Genomic DNA, 19,055 nt, shown 5'->3' on the forward strand with positions numbered 1-19,055 from the left:
TACACATTTGGAGAGGAAACGGCAATCGAGTTCAGGAGTCGAGAACTATAGTCCGGAAGGTGACCAACAGACTGCGAGGATATCGCTGGGCGGCTGAAGGAAAGCCGCCGCCGCCGCCATATTTTTTTTGTTTCCAAGAGGGATTCTTGCTCAGCTAGACCACCCTTGTTTGTGCCGGACGATGTCTACACTTAAATCATCGAGGAAAAGAATCCTACTCTAAGTGGGGTTAAACTGCGTCACGAAGTTGCTCGGGTTTCTAGACTGTGTCGTCACGTTCTAGACAGTCGACGGCACGGGTCGCCGTGCGAACTAGCAATCCAGGTCAAAACTTGGGCGGGAGGAGAGCTAAATAGCGAGTGTGGCAGGGGGACCAGATAATGTGATTGAGCCTGTGCGTAGGGCACCTTTGTTATTTTTCATGATGGCTAACCCGGAGAAACCAGCGCAACGTTCCTTTTGCAGCCAGCTCTCTAAAAACGAAAACTTAGTGCCACTTACCATCAAGGTTACGATTAAATATGACGAGTGATCAGCGACAGCTGGTTTGCGAAATTATTAACATAATAACGACTCCTCGCTCGAATGACTGTCACTGCCGCTGAACATGCACAGCCTATGAACCGCAGCAGGTTTATGTTTGACCTGGGTTGTTACAGGTATGCGGAGTCCTGGGTAAAATGGCCGAAGCCATGCTGGCAACTTTGTACTGATGTTTGCTTTAGTTGTCTATCTTTTAGCGTCGCAGTGGCGCATGCGGACGGTATGACGACACCCACAATGCGAAACTTTGGGAATTAGGGTAGTCCCCCAAGCTGTAAAAGTGAGCGACGACACTACAATAATACCCCAGATAAATGGCACGCAAAGAGAAATTCGGGATCAATGTGTGCCCGAAGTCTTCAGGGAGTGCATGAAGCACTTGATTGGCTGTCGACTATATTTGAAGGGTCCAGCAGGCGGGTTTCTTAGTCCAGGGCTCTAGCGGCCAGGACTGCAGCGCATGCCCTGCCGACCAACCGGACTTGGTCGTCTCAACGCTTCTCCCCGAAAGAAGAGGCGGTAGCGGCGGCGGTAAGAAGCAAGTTTTCTGTTTTAATCTTGCGCTTTTCATTCTTGCTTTTTGTGGCGCTCATTTACATTCAGTCCGCAGCACTCAGGCGCAATCCTTCCTGGCACACACACACACACACACACACACACACACACACACACACACACACACACACACACACACACACACACACACACACACACACACACACACACACACACACACACACACACACACACACACACACACACACACACACACACACACACACACACACACACACACACACACACACACACACACACACACACACACACACACACACACACACACACACACACACACACACACACACACACACACACACACACACACACACACACACGCACACACGCACACACGCACGCATGCAGCAGTGACAAGAGCCGTGGCAAAGCCAGCGCCGTAAACAAAGCGTGTCCCCAAAAGATGAGCACCCACCCCAACCCTCCCCCCTTCGGCAACCTCTACTCTTCTTCACCTCTCCCCCATCACTTCTCTGCGCAGAGACCCGAAAGGCCGTGGCGGCATTTGCGGTGGCCCCCAACCACGAACACGCGCACCCTCCACTTGTATAACAAGGAGCGGCGGGAGCGAGCGGGCAACGCGGCGAAGACAGCGGCTTCTTTTGCCTCCTCTCTGGTTCTGCGGCGATGAGTACGCGCCTCCTCCTACCACAGCCACTCTACTACCGCAGCGGCAGCGCAGGTACGGCGGCTACGCGCCGCAGGAGCGGGCGCTTCCCAAACCCCGTCATCCTCCTCGCCCCTTTCTCGCTCACCTCCTCGCCTTCCTTCCGAGACTCATTTCCTCAGACGGCGCGAGGAAGGGAACGACGAAGACGGGGAAGGGAAGCCGTCGCACACGCACCAGTGCCGGCAACGCGGTGCGCGCCGCCCGCGAGTCAGTAAGCCAGTCAGTCAGTCGAGCGCTCAGCCTGTGGCGACTACGGCTGCCGTGAGGAGACGAAGCCAGCCAGCCCTGTGACGAACGCACGCGCGCGTACGACAAACGCTTCGGTTCACAGGACTGCGACGCCGGTACGGGACAGGGGAGGACGACGACAACAAGAAGAGCAGTTGTGAGCACGCAACGACGACCACGTCGTCGCCAAGAAGTTTGCGGTCTTCGCCGAAGGACGACGGGCGCGCAGGCCTCCTCGGCCTCTGCTCGACGGCGTGCTTGCCAGGCTTCGATGTCATCGGTCCTTGCCGACTTCAACTTAAGAAGAGTGTGTCCGGAGTCTTTGTAGAGCACCGCACAGAAGACGTAGATAACGGTACGTCGCCCACTGTTGAAGGACTGTCCTGGACCTCCGTTGGACACTGGAAAAGATTGACGCTGCTGGGGGTGTGGCGAAGCAGTGATGCAGAGGATGGGCCGTGAATGCTTGGCTGCACATTGAAGAAAGTGAACATGAGCGTGGAGGCGATTCGCCTCACGATGGACTAGTTGTAAGCGAGTGTTCCAGAAGGTTGCGAAGCCAAGTCGGTACCAGAGTGCGTGACATCTTGTCTTGCAACGACATCCAGCAGCGCCAAGGAGAATACTTCTCAGTGCTCCTTTAATTCGACACCAAAGAGCGAAACGGAGCAGAATTGAAATCAAATTGCTCCCCGCAAGTTTCATAAAGTTTTCGTGAAGGCGGCGAAATGGTCATCCACGACTGCTAGGAAGCCGGAGGCTTCCTGAGGGCTTTGATAATTGTCACTAATTGTTAGCACGTCGAGTGATCTACGTAGCGGCTGCCTCGAAATTGCCTGACAGTTGACTTTGACTCGTCATCAGATACCGCTACAAAGTTTGACTTTATAAGAGGAACTCTTCAAAGAGGGATCTAACTGCACTTGGTGACAGTCACTCAAATATATAAAATCCTGAAGTCCCTCCTCTCGGCTACGATCCTCATCGAGACAAATCTCATCCAACAAACGGAAGCAAGTGTAGTACTTTCTTAAATCACACAGTGTAGTGTACCCGTAGGCAAAGTAGCATCGTCAAATTCTCATCATGGTTGTGTGACGGATCCCAGTGACCTCTAACCGTGCGCTATGATGACGACTCAGACGAAGTTTGCGGAACACACCGAAATTGATTCTTGAAATAGAGGACTTACTCCAGTTGCCCCTTAAACGCTGCGCCCTGCCGTTGAAGAATATAAGGTAAGCCAAATTTATCTTTCTGTATGGTCAATCTTCTCTGCGAGAGCACTTAGCCCGACTCGTAAATTTACGTTGTCGCTTCAGCTGCATTGAGAAGTTTCGGACTTTACTTTGTGCCACCAGCTAATCCAGTCCATGTTCTACCAAAAGATGCATCGAGGCTACAGCATGCTTTATGCTTTCTTCTTTTTTCTTTCACTTTCACAAAATCGTTTACTTCCACTCCAACTAGTAAGTTAAATATCTGTTATCAGTTGCCTGGTATCTGAGAAGGTACTCCGAACGTTTCGAAGGCAATAGAGTGTGAATTCGTGGTTTGCGAGCTATACTCGGGGATTCCAGCTAAAAACCATACGTGCCATTACAACTACAGGTCACAAAAGCCAGCTCCATCAGCTCATGTTGTCAAACCTTTCCTTGCATTGCACCAAATCGTAAATGGCCGGTGATGCTTGGAGGCATGAAGTGATTGCCGGTTGCCTCACCAGCTGGTGCTACCTAACACGTGAATTTACACAATTTTTTTCCAGCCTATAACGCGTGCCTCAATAAGGAGCGAATGGTAACTAAGCGCTCTCAGTAGTGCATGCATAGGTGTCCTGTAAAGACTAGAAGCATTGTCTCTATACTTTCCATATCGCCACAAAAGCAAAGCAGTGCTCAGGCTGTAATAACCTCTCAATTCCCAGTGTCGCGAGCTCGCCACATTCCGTTTGCACGTCATGTACAGAGTCTATCGCACTTCTCTAGAGCATTAGAGTGGTGGGCTGCGGAGAAAATTAAGTTAAATCATATCGCGGCCGCTCTTCTTGGCGTAAGGCGCTGGTGCCTGTGCGGTTCACATGTCAATTAGGCTGCTCTCCAGCGCAGGTATCGTAAGTGAAATTCAATACATACTTTAAAATTTCGCTTCATTTCCACCGGGCGGAACCGCGCGAGAACTAGACAGGTGTGATCGACTCTGTACTTATTACAGTACGCGGAGGTTACATACAAAGTTTGACGTCAATATGCTCTCAGCAGCCAGCTGTTTCCAGGCAAAGTGTTTAGCCTCACTTTAAGGGAAGCGTTAGAAGAACTGTTAGCGAATGGATGACTGCCGGCCAGCGTTCCACAATTCATCTCTTATTTTCTGGCAAATGTTCTGGGAAAAATTGGAAAGCATTTGTTCGACAGAAATATTCTGTCTTTACACGTTCGATCTGGTTCAAGGCTCTCCAATTAAACTTTTATGAAACTGCATACTAGCTGCACAAACTTGATGCACATAATGTACCAAATGTTAATTGTTCCGAATTGACGGCATACCGATTTCTTACATTTCAGCAGAGCTGACAAAGCTTGATGATGGTACAACAGCTAGCATAATGGGGGGGGGGGGGGGGGGTAAAAAATTTTTTTTTTCGTTTCATCACAATTTGGGCACCAAACGGTTAAGCAACGCCGGCCTGGCGCTTTCAACGCTTTGGTATCAGGAAACTGCATCGGGATATGAAACCATTGCAAAGGTCATACCTCCATTCTTCCCTCTGGCTGCTACTGTCCGTACAAACGCTCTGCAAGGTAACAATAAAACGCAACAGGCTAACTACAGAGAAAACATAAATAATGATGTGACATTCAAGCAAATAAAAGCATTGTTACCGCCTTCGCCACATTGTAACGTAGCGCGAACTAATATATGACGGTTCAAGCGTACACATAGAATTGTGAAGAGATGCCCTGGAGGTTAGTGAACAACTTGGTCACAGTTTGCTCTGGTTTCTTAATCGCTGCTGAAAATGAACACGATTCGATACGAGTGCCGTCAGTATGGTCTCTTGCAGAGCCATCACAACAAGAACAAGAGTATTAAAATAGTCTTGAGGGATAAAACTTCGAATGCTTTGAATCAGTCAGCGGTCTTCGAAATGTCGACATGCGTTCCTGGGGGCGAATTGGGGGGAAGGTGGGGGTAATTGAGATGACTAAGTATAAATGGTAGCTGAGAACAGTCCTTAAACAGTTCCAGAAAACTGTTCTGTCTTTATGAATTGAAGAAACTTCTGAGGCGACGTCAGAAATGCATGAGAGCTCACTGTTTGCGTGCCTGATGGTGGCACCTAAGCTGTGCAGCGTTTCCGGGGCTCTGAAACTGTAAAGACTGAGATAGACCCACTGTTCAGTAGTCCTATAGTGAAGGGCTATAACTAGGTGGCAAGTGCAGTAGGCTCTCATCTCATGCAATGCCGGTCTGTTCCCGTAACCAGCAATGTGGGACATCTATTTACCATGGGATCTCGTTTTTAATGGTGAATGACGAAAAAACCTATTTTCGTTTAGAAACTCCCCACTAACTATGGTAGTCCCCTCATGGTGTTGTCTAAAATATGTGAAAGTCATTTGTTGCTATTGCTTCGCGCACATGTTCTAAAACTTCTTCTCAAAGCTGCACTGCAGTGAAGCAAAGAACACTTATATTTGACCTGCAGCTTAGGCCTATTAGCATCATGTAAACTGAAAAGATTTCTTTTACAGTAAAATTCTTGCGGGAAAAATGAATTCCCGAAGTCGCACGCGGTGCCTTGTGAAGGAAGCATGATTTATCGGAAGTTAGCGTTGAGACTGTTGCTATAGCTACCGTAACGATAAGTCTTGCGTTATACTGCTTTTTCTCCAAGTGGTGTAACTACAAAGATGTTAAGTAAAACAGCTAACCACTCGTGACTCAGATCTACGTTCCAAATTGTCCTCTTGTCGCTCTCAACCAGCTGGAAACGCATCTAGCTCAAACTTTTGCCATTTCGAATTCTGTCCAGTGTTAAAACTCTCGCGAGTGTACCTTAGAGGAAGTCCGAAAAGTCTTCCTTCGAAATTTTATTGGCTAGCCAAATAGATATCGGCTTGGTGACAATTACTAACGAGCTATCGAAATTTGTCAAGCTCGGTGTAAACACCTAAAAACTTGCATAGTACGCACAACAAGAACAGAGCGATGAAAACGCCTCTTTGCATTCAGTAGCAATGTGTGCGAATCGACACCAGCAATACTGGTTTTTAACGTCTTCAGGCAGAAGAGGGCACCGCGCACTCTGCACAGTTCCCAGCTCGTCCGGAGCTTGCACGAGTCAGGGAAGGCGGTTAAGATGTTTACGAAGTGCAGTCACGAGTCGTCGGTGTTGCTTCCGCAGAGTGCTGACATGGAGTCTCCTCACAGAGTGATTGGACATGCAGTCAACACACATGCCGCGACACACAGGAAAGGCAGGGCCACACGAAACACTCCGTGAGTCGTGCACGAAACGTGTCTCGTCGTCGGGACCCACTGGCCTCCTCGTGTGAGCGCCCGAATCTTCCATCTTATTTATTTATTTTTTGTACGTTATTACTGTTTCTATTCTTTGTGCCGCCGCCGTCGGAGGAAAGAGAAATATTCCACCAGCTCGGCGTGTTTCTTTTTCCGTGGGCGCCGCCTTGCAATGCAAATGCAGCCGGGCTTGTCGTCCGCGGGAGACTCCTTTTGTAAAGCACGGGCGCCCGGGACAAGGCATGCATACACGACCAGCACGACACGGTGCGCGCCGAGGAATGGGGAGAGGAGGGTGGGAGCGCTTTGTGCAAATACACTACAGCGTGCCCGGGACGCGACGGCGGGTGCGCACGGCAGCGCCCCCCCCCCCCCCCCTCTTCCACCTCCTTTCGTTGCCTGCCTCAATAAATTTAGGACCCGCCACAGCATGGGAACCGGCGGCGCTGCGTGGGACGAGGCTGCTACATTCAACCTCAAGAGTCGTCCGAGATCTTGCTTATTTTATTGTTTTGGTTTGTTCGTTTGTTTGTTTGTTTGTTTGTTTGTTTATAATGTAATTAGTAGGCACGCTGAAGAATGAGGCCCGCAAAACTGCGGTGGAGATGATGTATAGACCCGCCGCGGTGGCTCAGTGGTTAGAGCGCTCGGCTACTGATCCGGAGTTCCCGGGTTCGAACCCGACCGCGGCGGCTGCGTTTTTATGGAGGAAAAACGCTAAGGCGCCCGTGTGCTGTGCGATGTCAGTGCACGTTAGAGATCCCCAGGTGGTCGAAATTATTCCGGAGCCCTCCACTACGGTACCTCTATCTTCCTTCACTCCTTCCTTTATCCCTTCCCTTACAGCGCGGTTCAGGTGTCCAACGATACATGAGACAGATATTGCGCCATTTCCTTTCCCCCAAAACCAATTATTATTATTATTATTATTATTATTATTATTATTATTATTATTATTATTATTATTATTATTATTATTATTATTTATAGAAATGGAGACGACGAAGTGGGCGTAGAGCGGTCATGGGGCACAGGCCTCCGCTACCAACGCAGTTGTCCGTGGCTGTTATTAAACTAACTTTAGCTCAAACAAAGCTGTCGGTGCATGTTCGTGCGATTAATCGATCAAACAGCTGAGGCGCCTCGCAGTCTTCATTCGTCTGCTCGAACGTGTTGAGTCTGCTCACCAACGTGCTGCAGTGTGAAAAGCAATGAAATCGGCTATGAAGTACCCTTATAGTAGAACTTCATGCGCAGGCACCTTTTATTCATTTTAATTATTTTCTACCATGCGTCAACTCATACATTTACGACTGCAAATGAATATTTTTCTGGCATAAAACTGCATACCTTTTATTTGCAGACATTACACGCAAAACCTCCAACGATTTTACAGTTGCTTGCCGTTGTCAGCACCCGTAACTCACAAATGGATTCACTAGCTCGGTCATCTTTTGTTATCTCGCCTGTCATGTGTTACCCTAAATTCGTCTCAAGAGCTTTTGCCGCGACTTAAAGCACATCTTCTTCTGGAATTTAAAATTCAATAAAAGGCAAAAACACTAAAGATGTGAAGAACAATCATGAAACGTACAGTCGTGAGCAGTGTAAAAGGGAACAAAGTTTGGGCATTCATTCATTGATTACTCCGTAGTTATGAACGACAAGCACATTTTTTTATGTTTCCTAGCTAGTTTCCCTCTCGGCATATACGATATCCAAAAGTCATCCTCAAATTTTGGGAAGAAATAACCAAAAAATCTGCAATTTTGTGGAATGCGCTTGTTCCCTTTAATATTGCTCACGACTGTACCTTGCTGCAAGCCCGCCGCGAGAGCATTCGTGGTGGACAGCAGCCAGAAGAACGAAAAAAGGTGCCGATAGGCAGAGAGCGTGCAAAATGGAGGAAACAAAAATAAAAAGAGAGCAAGTAATACAAATAAAAAAGCAAACGAAAGCCGCCGCTGAGAGCAGAGGTCAACGACGCCCGCCGTATTCTTTCACCACGGGCCATAGTGTGACCCCCCCTCCCGCAGTAAGCGGCAGACTCGTATGAGAACGTGAGAGAAACAAAAAGAGCTCAGAAAATGTAAAAAAACAACGCATTTCCGCTTAGGGACACGTGTTTCTTCGCCACTTGTCGGCAGCATGCGGCACCCTGTTGCGTTTTGCGCGTGCTTGGGGCGCCTGGAAGGGGGCCGCTTGCTAGACGCCGCTGCCGCCTCGGCAGAAATGAACGAATGAATGAAGAAGCGGGTGAGTGAACGAGCGAAGAAATAACCGCCGTCGTGAGTTGCGTAACTCTGGTCACGTAACAACTCGCACGGCCGCCGCCGCAATTTCCAAGGGGAAACTTCTCGCGCTGCGCGCGTCCCGCTTCCAAGTTCACGGCAGCGAATGGCGGAGGTTAGAAAAGAAAGAGACAGAAGAGACGAGCCGGGATGGAGAATGGGAAAGAACGAAGGGCAGAGAGAGAAAGATGCGGAAAGAAAAAGAGGAAGAAGTGAACAAAAATGGTTTTGGGGAAAAGAAAATGGCGCAGTACCTGTCTGACATCTTGGCGGACACCTGAACTGCGCCGTAAGGGAATGGATAAAGGAGGGAGTGAAAGAAGAAAGGAAGAAAGAGGTGCCATAGTGGAGGGCTCCGGAATAATTTCGACCACATGGGGATCTTTAACGTGCACTGACATCGCACAGCACACGGGCGCTTTTTGCGCTTTGCCTCCATAAAAACGCAGCCGCCGCGGTCGGGTTCAAACCCGGGAAAAAAAAATGAAAATTGGTTTTTGGGGAAAGTAAATGACGCAGTATCTTCCTCAATATCGTCAAATCAAGGAACGAAATGAACAGAAAGGGAAGAGCGAACGAAACGAAGAAGTTTAAGGGGAAAACAGTGAAGTTCAGAAATAAAAGAAGCCATTGAACATAAAATATAGGAAATAAAGAAGAAAATGGAAGATAGAAGGAGAGAGAGAAAAAGCGAAGGAAGGAAGCAAGAAAGAAGGGAAAGAAACGAACGAAGGAATTAAATAAAAGAAGGAAGGACGAAATGAAAGAAAAGAAGAAAAAGGAATTAAGGCAGAAAGATAGGAAGAAGGAAATACAGAAAGGACAGAAAAGGAACGAAATAAACAAAGAAATAAAGGAAGACGTAAGGAAGCAAAGATGGAAATAAATAAATAAATAAATAAATAAATAAATAAATAAATAAATAAATAAATAAATAAATAAAGAAAGAAAGAAAGAAATAAAGAAAGAAAGAAAGAAAGAAAGAAAGAAAGAAAGACCCCACACAAGTGGCACGCGCACGCTGTAACAGAGGCGCCGCAAACACCTGTATTCTTCCCACAGTGTTTGTGGCGCGCACCCTGAAGTCACGGCGGACCAAGACGCAGCAGCGGCAAGAACACCCTTTGTGTTGCTCTGCGTGGAAGCGATCTGCGCCTAAATTTAAGTGCCCCCCTGTAAGCGCCCCGCCATGACACCTCTACCTCCTCGGCCACTTTCCTCCTCTCTTTGCCCTCTCTTTTCTGTTTTTTTCTTGTTTAGGACGCAAAGCGACGCGGAAATGCGGAGAGGGCCTCGACAACAGAAAGGCCCCAGTCGTTGAGTTGGGAAAGAGGAGGGTTACGGCGCAGACGAAGTGATATGCCGCCCAGGTCTCGACCCCAATTCAGCACCACCGGGCCGCTGTCTGCACGCCGTCTCGTAAGAAACCGTGCGATGCTACTTAAAAGAATCCCGCCTCAAAAAATGTAACACTGCACGCGGTAAAACGTGCAGTGTCTTTCTGGGAATGCAACAACTACCGAGTCGTCAGCTCTGCAGGTCCGCCGCCACTTCCTCGACGGAAGACAGTGCAGTAAATTACGCATACTGTCCGCTCCAGTATAATAGGAAGCACCTCTAAAAGCTGGTCAGGAGACACAGTCCGTCGGCACTTCAGAGTGCTTCTTTCAATTCTTAGCCGCTCATCTTCAACACATCTGTTGCGTCATCACCGGTTCTGTTTCTTCATCGATTACAAAATGCAACGACAGGCGGTATGTCTTGTACAAGGGAAGAGGAGAATCACGACTGCATCGTCAAAATGTATCCGCCTCTTCGCAGATGATTGTGTCCTTTACCGACGCATATCTACTCCCAATGATCAGACTCTGCTTCAACGCGACTTAAATCTCATAGAAACCTGGTGTACGTCATGGCTTATGCAACTGAATGTTTCCAAATGTAAGTTTATGCATGTATCGAGAAAGCCGAATAACCTCGGCTATCCGTATTCATTAAATTCTACACCACTCTCCGAGACAGAATCATACAGGTATCTTGGAATCATCGTGAACAACAAGCTAACCTGGTCTGAGCACACTGCAAAAAACTTTGTGCAGATGCTTCCAAGTTGCTTGGGTTTACCAGACGATCCCTCGCTTTTTCACCCCATTCTGTCCGTCAACTTGCCTACGTAACATTTATCCGTTCCAAACTCGAATATGCCTCGGCGATTTGGAATCCCCATCAGAAGTATCTAATCGATCAGCTTGAAGCCATCCAAAATCGTCCGGCTCGTTTTATCACATCGCAGCACGACAGACGACACAGAGTAATTCTTATCAAGGCATCTCTTGATCTTCGACCCCTGGCCCTTCGGCGTAAAATTTCACAGCTTTGTTCATTTCACAAATTATACTAAACCATCCTACAGGTAAGAAACTCTGTATTGCACCCGCCGCTTCGCGCCTCACGCCGACTTTTTAACTCTTTAAGTTTGCAGCGCATACACGGCTCCACAAACTCATTTAATAAATCTTTTTTACCTAGCTCCATTACATTGTGGAATGACCTACCCGATTTCATAGTTACTAAAATAGAACCTAATAAATTCAGGCAGTTATTAACAGCACATTTCAAGGGCCGAACTATTTTTGCCGTGTTTTTGAGTGTGTGCATCTGGTTTTTATTCTCCAAGTTGTTGTTGACCCGCTGTGTCTTTCTTAATGTCGATACTTTGATAATAGTGATAATGTTAATGAACCCTGTACCTTGTATTTCTTGTTGGTGGTACCGACCACTGTAATACGTAAAGACTGCTTCCTCCTCCCCCATCTTATGTAATGCCCTAAGCCGAGGGCCTTTAAGGGTAAATAAATGATGATGATGAATTGAGAAGAAGAAAATGTGCCCAGATATGATTGACTGCTAAAGCATACAGCAGTTTTTGGTAGAGAGCGAAGCGCTGGAAGTGACAAGGAAATGCATCAACTTAGGGCGCGTGGTTACCACAGACCCGAATCACGACAGTAAAATAATCAGGAGAATAAGAATGGAATGGAGTGGCCAGGTGCTCTCAGATCATGAATGGCAGTTTACCGATATCCTTTCGGGAGGGAAGTATATAACAGCTGTACCTTACCGGTGCTCAACCTACGGGGTAGAAACGTGAAGGGTAACGAAATGGGTTGAACTTAAATTGAGAACAACGAAGCAAGCGAGGAAGAGAGCAGAATGGGTTAGGGAACAAACGCGGGTTAATGACGTCTTAGCCTTACTAGAAATCAAGAGGAAGAAATGGGCTTGGGCAGGGCATGTGATGCGAAGGCAAAACAACCGCTGGTCCTTAAGGGTAACGGAGTGGATACCAAGAGACGGCAAGCGTAGCAGGGGGTGTGATAAAGTTAGGCGTTAAGAAGTTTATGTGTCTAGGGTGGCCGCGACTATCACAGAACCGGGTTAATTGGGAGGATATGGTAGAGGCCTTTGCCCTGCAGTGGACGCAGTTAGGCTGGTGATGATGATGATGGACTGTCGATTACAGCAACGTGCATCGCAACAAACACAAGATGTATATATCCTGTTGCAACGTAGAAGAATAAATGGTCCTTCGCGGGGTAGGCAATGTGAAGTGCAGATAACCGGTCGGGAGTCCGGGTGAGTGATGGGATTAGAAGATATGCTGATATAGAGTGGCTACTTGTGGCACAGGACAACGCTTACGTAGGAGATCGATGAAAGAGGTATTTGACCTGCACTGAGCACAACCTAGATTGTGATGATGATTATGACCGGCAAAATATCGAGAGCTCAGGACTTCCATCACGGTGTCCCGCACGTGCTGGCTGTTTGCCTTCCTGGACTCCAAAAGTCCCCACCGCAGGGGCAAAGCTGTGCAAAGAAGTGCACTGATTTCTTTGTATTTGCGTGCCGAAATACTCGGCGTGATCTGTGCATCTATCCCTATGTGAATTCCGCGCCCATGAGCTTGTTCTGAGTTTGTTTTTGTATTCTGGCGTGTGTGCGCGTACGAGATGCAAAGCACCAAGTGTTATCTGCACATCTCTGCATGTCATGGATTCATGCATTGTGTGCGATACCAGCGACATATACATTGTGTGTAAAAATCTTTGTTTGCACGGAAGGTCTTGATGGCACCCCAATTCTTCCTCTTTGAAGCTGTGGTAACGTTTACTTTTACCCACATTCATCCTTCCTTATGCGCTCATCACATTACGAGAGACAACTGTTGGCTCTGACTGCGAATGCTAACATCTCCTCAAACCACGTCTAAGTGAATCAGTAAAGTGCACGGCTACTTCAAGAACCCCGTATATCAGTGCCCCGTTTAGGCCCACAACAAAGCGTCGCAGTTTGTGAACAGTGGCAGGATGCTACACGAGCGTGTTTTCCAGAGAACTCTCTTTGTATATATTAGTTTTAGGAGACGTGTGTGCGTGCAGTTGAGTACACGTCCTGTATAAATGCGCTTGCGAGCGTGTGATTTTACGCGTGTATAGTTTTTTTCTCTCTTTCTCTCTTCTACCTTCTTTTTGTTTTGTTTTTTACCTTCTGCAACCCATTTCCGCCCTCATCTCCACCCACAAATATACACTCTGAAATGCACGCCGCGCTCTCGCTCACCCAATGTTGCGTGCGCCTCGCTGGATTTACCTGGATGACAATAAGTAACACGCATCATGAGAGGGAGCTACAGTAAAACTTATATTTAGGCTAGTTGGTGCATTTTTTACCCAAGGGAACGGAGCAGCGCAAAAACAAGCAATCACACAAGAAGGACAAGACACGACACGAGCGCTCGTGTCGTGTCTTGTCCTTCTTGTGTGATTGCTTGTTTTTGCGCTGCTCCGTTCCCTTGGGTAAAAAAAGAGAGGGAACTAACTAGAAGAATAAAAGCGGGCTGGAGCGCATATGGCAGGTTCTCTCAGATCATGAATGTCAGTTTACCAATATCCTTCAAGAGAAAAGTGCACAACAGCTGTATCTTACCGATACTCACCTACGGGGCATATACGTGGAGGCTAACGAAAAGGGTTCAGCTTAAGTTATGGACAACACAGCGAGCCATGGAAAGGAAAATGATGGGTGTAACGTTAAGAGACCGGAAGCGGGCAGAGTGGGTGAGGGAACAAACGCGGGTTAATGACATCCTAGTCGGAATCAAGAGGAAGAAATCGGCTTGGGCAGGGCATGTAATGCGAAAGCAAGATAACCGCTGGTCCTTAAGGGTAACGGAGTGGATTCCAAGAGAAAGTAAGCGTAGCTGGGGCCGGCAGGAGGTTAGGTGGGCGGATGAGATTAAGAAGTATTCAGGCAAAGGGTGGATGCAGCTGGCAAAGGACAGGGTTAGTTGGAGAGACATGGGAGAGGCCTTTGCCTTGCAGTGGGCGTAGTCAGGCTGGTGATGATGATGATGACTGCGTAGTGCATGGAGTATGGCACACACTGCTTATTTGACCGCAGTGGAAGAATGATACTTGTCCACGCTATCGATGGCACTCCTGTGTTGCAGAATTCCACGCCTACATTTTTATTTATGTCGTTCGGAATTCACACCGTTGAAGCTTTGCGAACCATGCGCTGAAGTTGAATCCCTAGAATGGGGTGTCTCGATGGCCACCGCCGCTTTCAGGGTGAAGACACCGCTCTCTATGCGGCGGCATGTTGGGTCCCACTCTCCCGTTAAGTTTTTGTTGTTAGTGGCTACTTATTAATAAAATAACAATGGAAGGAAAAGATTTTGCTAGTCGCGGCATCTGCCATCGGAATCTGAAGCACCTGAGCTGCGACTAGCGGGAATAAAAGGACAGGGGGAGGGAAATAAAGGGGGAGCGATATTAAGAAAGTATAGCTGTAGGGGGTGATATACACTACGCACAACGCATTGAGCGCAATGCGGCGGCGGCCCGTTTCGAAGAGAAAAGTGCCTCTACCGCGTTATATTCCGCAAATCTGGTGTTCTCCCAAGACAGGGTGATGGCATACATCGTTTAGAAAGTGAATCAGAGTTAGTTACGCAGAAATGTGTATTCTTCGGCAGCTAATCTGCCGAGAAACTCGGCGCCCTGTGAACAGTCGTTGCATTCTCACAATGGGCGTAGCATACTGCAGTGGAATTTGTTGACGCGGATACTTTCCAATTCATAACTTTTCAAACAAACAGGATTACTTCTTTCGAGCTGCATTTTCATGCTCTCCAAAGAGTGCCATTCAAACAGCTTCTCGTTCGCTGTGAAGTCAAGTGCGACAAGTCACGTTTGACGGCCGCTAATTTCAGTTTTAGAGGATGGAACGTTAAAGCACGCATTCTGCCTCCGTCCCACCAGCAAAAACTGTTATATAGTGCAAGCATATCGCATGCCTTGTCTCGCATACTTTGCAGTTCTGTCGGTTTCCAGCCGTGTCGCTTGACCTGCGATTCCCTCTTGTGTCTGCGCGCGCTGTCCGGAACAAAGCGAAATCCTCACTGTCCTTTCCTGGCGTAAGCAGAACACCTGGGAACACAACAGCCCTTCATATCTTGATCTCCGACTGCTGCAACAACGCACATAACACGAGCACACTTCAAGAGAAAAGGCGTTGCTCAATGGTCGAAATTGCCTACTTTCTCCTCGATTTTGCATGTTTCGCGCGCTGCAGCCCTTATTCTCCCCATTAACTCAGAGCACACGCACCTGTTGCACCACGCTGCCAGAAGTCGCATGTTTTGTCCACCAGACCAGTACCACGTGCGCCAATGACGTAGGCAGCAAAAGCTGTATTCGTCCGGCAGTTGGTCGCGCCAAGGCGAGGCAGGGGTTAAAACTAGCCAGACAACTTTCTAGAGAACCTGACGACAGAGACGTTTCCCAGTAAGGCACCGATAATACTTAGGAGCGCTCTCTCCGGTAAGCGAGTATGTGAGCTTTCGTCCTGCATTTTGCTCAGTTCATTTATCTTTATGTCACAAGACATTCTAAATCCCTCCCACCTCCCCCTCTACCTATCTGAGCCAGCTCGCTATGAATATCCTGGCACCGTAATCTGCGCGTCAGTAAGCAAAGAAGTAATGGCTGCGTGACGCCAACAAATTTCAAGGGAAAAAAAGGCTCCTTTCGTCGGCGTCATGCAGCCACATCTGTAGAATTCGTCACGCGTGTTTTGGGGAACATTTCCTAGAGTTTACCTTTTTTTTCATCACTTGATAAACAGCTGCGGGGATGAGACCTTGTCTACTGTGCTGACTCGTCCATGTCTTTTCTGCGCGCTTTACGTCAAACGGGGTTTCTATTGCCTTGCCCGACTACTACTGAGTGAGGCGACAAGCCAGTGTCTTTGGAATGTGGAGCAGACGGTTTTCGCAGAAGCGAGAGAGGCGGGCCGCGTTGCTCTGACTCCCCTTTGTTTGTCTAGCTTGGCAATATGATAATGGGATTCAAAGTAAGTGGTTATCAGGGGCGGATTTTGTGAGGTTTCTTTGTGAATCAGTCGTTTCTGATTACTTTTTTCTTCGAGTTTTGAAAAGAAAATATAAACGCGTATCAGTTAAATTTGTCCCCGAATAAGGTCACTTAGCAACTACGAATCAGCAAAACGTTGTCGCATCGTAGTATCAATCTCCATGCAGTCAACACCGTTCAGAGGGAAACTCAACCGTCTGCATGATTTTTTTTTTTTTGCGGTGCAAGCCACTGAGGGACCCAGTTGAGAAAGTATGTCAATTAAGTTTTAGATGTGTCAGAGCTGTACACTCCAGAGCAGTGTGGCGACGGACCGTTTGAAAGAGAAATTTGGTTCGAACCCGACCGCGGCGGCTGCGTTTTTATGGAGGAGAAACGCTAAGGCGCCCGTGTCCTGTGCGATGTCAGTGCACGTTAAAGATCCCCAGGTGGTCGAAATTATTCCTGAGCCCTCCAATACGGCACCTCCTTCTTCCTTTCTTATTTCACTCCCTCCCTTATCCCTTCCCTAACGGCGCGGTTCAGGTGTCCAACGATATATGAGACAGATACTGCGCCATTTCCTTTCCCCAGAAAACCAATTATTATTATTATTAATAATTACCGTGTGAAAATTTTCACATATGATGCAGTAATAAGATAAAGGGATACTAGAGAAAGTGTTACTCACGCGGGTGTTAACCACGCAGAAATAGTTATATTGCCGCGAATATTTGCAGTGTTTGTTTGTCCATTCTTCAAAGCTGCCGGCACGCCGCTTTATTTCTGTGTTTGCGATGCAAGACGCGACCAGATTTATCTCCATTTATCGCATCCAGGCGGAGTTGATTCTGCCATGTTCCAGAATGTTCTAGTAGCTTTGCACGCTTTATCTCGGAAGTTCGCTAACAGCTTTAAATTGAGCACTGCCGACAGCGGCGGGCATTCTGTTCGACGCCCGCCGAGCACGCTCGTTGCTACGCCGCCGCCGAGTGATTCAGTCCATTGGTGGCGCAAGTCAGCCCAAATAAAGGGTTTTGTTTAGAAGCCACTTTCGTTGTCGTTCTAATCCCCACATTGCACTCACCACTTCGTGACAATATTTAGCTGGTCATCCTCCGGCTGCCGGCATAACCGAGAAAATTGGCGTTTTGTGAACAGTCCTTACTGACGAACCACAAATTCAGCATAATTCTACTGAATTCGGCGACCCTGATACTCTAAATTACGACTACAAAGGAAGACGAAATAATAATAATTGGTTTTTGGGGGGAAAGGAAATGGCGCAGTATCTGTCTCATATATCGTTGGACACCTGAACCGCGCCGTAAGGGAAGGAATAAGGAAGCGAGTGAAAGAAGAAAGGAAGAAAGAGGTGCCGTAGTAGAGGGCTCCAGAATAATTTCGACCACCTGGGGATCTTTAACGTGCACTGACATCGCACAGCACACGGGCGCCTTAGCGTTTTTCCTCCATAAAAACGCAGCCGCCGCGGTCGGGTTAGAACCCGGACTCCGGATCAGTAGTCGAGCGCCTTAACCACTGAGCCACCGCGGCGGGTACGAAATAACCGCTGTCGTTTTTCAGTGCAGCCAGTGACTGGGAAACACAGCAGCCCGTGATAAGTTTTCGATTGCCGTGTAGTTATAGCGACTGCACCATGCATAATACACACTCAAAAGTGCCAGAGTATTAATGCCACGACCGAAACAGCTATTAGTGCCTGTCTGCAGTTCAGTCGTATCATTTCAGTCGCGACGCAATCACACACAAACCACGCCACACGCATAGCGCACTGTACGCGACCCGCGTGTGCGACCCAACATGCCGCCGCGAGGGGGAAATGGCGGCGCGGGGTAGTACAAAGGGTGTCCCCACCCTGGAAGCAGAGGGGAGCGGGCATCCAGGCACCCTACCTACATCACTGCATTATTTCCTGCCGGCGGTTTGCTCCTCAGATCTAGGGTGTTGGAGATTACGCTCTCTCTATTTATGCTCTATATTTCTATCCCTGTCCTCTTCTCCTGCGGTGCGAATATCACGGGACATGCCAGGAAATCGACGTTCGAGTATCTGCATAGTTTATACCATTGAAACTGAGATTCCTTTCTAAACTTTTCGTCCAAATTATTATTCATAACGCTTCAACACTTCTTTCGAAGACAATGAAACATGTTGCCAGCTTCATGGGCGATCTATCTCGCGATGGTTCGACTTAGCTGATAGCAGGAATAAAAAATTGGTTTTGAAAATTGGTTTTGAGGAAAGGAAACGACGCAGTAACTGTTTCGCATATCTTGGCGGACACGTGAACCGCGCCGTGAGGGAAGGGATAAAGGTGGGAATGAAAGAAGGAAAGAGGTGCACTGACATCGCACAGCACACGGGCGCAGAAATTCCATCTCTTGTCTGCGGTCTGCATCAAACCCTGGCCACTCCCTCACCGTCAGTATGTGCCTATTCAACATATGGCCGACCACAACCTACAAGAATTCGTGGACGTCAAATTGAATTGTGAGGCAAGTACGGACTATTGTAAGCTACTGTTGTGAATTTATTGAAGGTAATGGCCCATTTTTCTTGTGTGTAGGAAAATATTTCTTTCAAAGTTTGCCCATCGCTTGCATCGAGTATAGTTAAAGTAACTGCCATAGCAAACCAAATGGGGAACGTTTTGGACGATATATAGCGTAAACGTTAATAACAAAAAAAGCAAGCCTGTTGCCGGGAAATGTACGGATATATTGATTGTTACAGGATAATCTTATGATTTATGTAAGAAATCGAGTTCATAAACTATTTGCC

General features: G+C 47.8%; 1 protein-coding gene across 1 annotated transcript in view; it reads left to right on the forward strand.

Moving 5' to 3' along the window:
- Positions 1-1,954: 1,954 nt before the first annotated feature.
- The window catches only part of LOC144133434 (uncharacterized), a 59,500-nt gene continuing 42,399 nt past the window's right edge, over positions 1,955-19,055 (forward strand). Inside the window, exon 1 of the mRNA XM_077666527.1 lies at positions 1,955-3,255. The gene's annotated coding sequence lies outside the window, so the exon portion shown is untranslated. The remainder of the gene's footprint in view (positions 3,256-19,055) is intronic.

This window comes from Amblyomma americanum, chromosome 5, assembly GCF_052857255.1.
Source record: "Amblyomma americanum isolate KBUSLIRL-KWMA chromosome 5, ASM5285725v1, whole genome shotgun sequence".
NCBI classification, from domain to species: domain Eukaryota; kingdom Metazoa; phylum Arthropoda; class Arachnida; order Ixodida; family Ixodidae; genus Amblyomma; species Amblyomma americanum.